Genomic DNA, 2,419 nt, shown 5'->3' on the forward strand with positions numbered 1-2,419 from the left:
TTAAAAAGATTTATTTTATTTATTTATGCATACAAGATCTGGGGTGTAGGCCCGAGGCATGTGTGTTTGAGGGTAGAGACAGAGTAGGGAACAGACCAGGCAGATCTACTGAAATAAACTGCTGAGGAGAGCAGCGGGCAAGACAGGAGAGGTCTGTTGTGCCATGTGGGTCAGCTTGGCTGGGTATGGAACTCATATTGCAGTGGCTGGGGGTAGCTTTATAGTCCATGTGCCACCAGGGAGTTCTATCACTTAACTTCTTTAGATGTTGGTTTTTCCTAACAAGTGGGAAAAGAAGATAACTTATCTTTTGGAGTTAATGTGCAGAATAAAAAGGCGATACATGTAAAGGACTTAGCACACTGTTTGGGCCCAGCAGGTGCTATCTATAACAAACACTAATAAACCATTATTAATAATAACATAGTCTGAAGGTGCAGCTCTGAGTAAATTATTTAATTTTTACTTATAGACAATACCACTGCTGTTTATAGATAAAAAAAAAATAAGCTACTAAATTCATAGGAACACTTTGGTTACTGATGACTTTCCTAATCAATGGACTCTAGGAGTCCTTGAATACATTTTAACCTTACAATGGATTCTCAAAGACAAGGAGGTAAGACATTTTTCTCATAGACAAAAATCTTGGAATCCAAACTACTGGGAGGCAGGAATCCTATTCCAGGTCAGACTATACTTTTCACATTTCTCATCTTTCAGCACAGATTTTCATTGGTAATTTGAAAATATTATAAATTGAAAACACATTCAATACACCTAACCTAGCAAGTGCTTAACCTGGCCTAACTTAGTCGGGTAAAGTCATCTACCACAAAGACTATTTAATAATGTGCTGAGTATCTCAGGCACAGATGGGTGTTTTGTAGATGCAACTGCATTAAAAAACACAAAACACTACTTGAAAATGTTGCAACACTTTGTAAGTTGTAGGCGATTCGTGACTTATTCTTGTCCGCCACTTATTCTTGTCGGGCCGCAGTGAGCTGGAATGCGGTCACTGCCCGTCAGTATCATGCTGAGTACCGCTGTTGCAGGGAAAGATAAAATATCACAATTCAAAATACAGTTTTTACTGAATGTGTATTGCTCTTGTACCATTATAAATTGAAAAACTGCAAGTGGAACCATCATTACATGGGGAAAGGAACTGGTAAATGATGGTGGTGGTTTGTTAAGTCAATTACACAGGGCTTGGATAAAGTTCTGAAAGTGTGATTCCTGTCATCAAAATTAGCATCATTAGAGATCTGGTTGAAATGCAGACTCTCAGGCCTAGCCCCGAACTGCTGAATCAGAAACTCTGAGGTGAGTGCTTTTAAAATTCTTCCTGATTTCAATGTACTCATGTTCGAGAACCTGCTGTGAGGCAGTGAAACTGAGCCACTGAAAGTTTCTGGGGCAGTGGAGTGATAGGATACAAACCATCGATCTGCACAGACAGTATATTTTTGCCTAATAGGATTAAGACGCCTAACTACAGAGTAGCTCCCAAAGTTGTTGGAAGGAGCCTGCTGGCTCTTAGTGATCACTAAGCCCAAAACCTGGGTTAGTAGTTGCGGCCCCAAAGACAGTGCTCACCTACTGAAGGAGGTAAGGAATTCAACACCAGGCAACAGGAGGAGCTGCTTTGGGTTGTTTCCATCTAAAGTCTTGGGACCAGGCCCCCAAGGGATGTTCAGTAAGCTACAACTAAATCAGGTCACACATTTAGCATGGGAAAAAGGAGAAAGGGAAAGAGGAGAAAGGGAAAGCAAATCAAGCCGGGATACTGACATGAGGGTTATAAGGGCATTATATCTGATGGCGAGGGTTGGCGATCCACGGGGATGAGACGAAAGGGAGCACCCTTCTTTGCCTAGATACACCCCCTTCTCGCTCCAGTAGAGTTTGGGCGCGGCCCACCGGCAGGGCGGGACACCGCCTCTCGCAGAGAAGGGTCCGTCCTCCTCCCTGCCGTTGGGTCCAGGTCAATTTCCTTTCCTTTATCTTTAGTGCCAAGCCCGGCCGTCTGTTAACCTCAGCACCTTACTGGGGCAATCCCACTGCCGCACCCCTCCTTCAGTCCCCTTGGGGGCGTCGCGCGAGGACGTGCGCCCCGTCTCGGCCGCTGCCAGCCGTCCGGCCTTTGTTCGGGCCCCACCCCTGATGAATATTCACGCCGCACGGGCGCTCGCCCCGCGCCTCCCCGGCAGGGTTTCGGGTGTGAGCGCGTTTCCGCTCGTTTTTCCTGCAGGAGAAGGAAAGGGGGAGCTGTTTTCTCTCTCCTCGGAATATATTTTTGGTGTCCCGTTTCTCCTCCCTCGTCGCCGCCGCCGCCGCCGCCGCCCCCTCCCTCCCCGCCTCCCTCTCCGCCTCCGCCTCCGCCTCCCGGGTTATCTTTGTCTCGCTGCCTCGC

This window comes from Condylura cristata, unplaced genomic scaffold (genome assembly GCF_000260355.1).
Source record: "Condylura cristata isolate star-nosed mole 26May11 unplaced genomic scaffold, ConCri1.0 scaffold00020, whole genome shotgun sequence".
Lineage (NCBI taxonomy): Eukaryota > Metazoa > Chordata > Mammalia > Eulipotyphla > Talpidae > Condylura > Condylura cristata.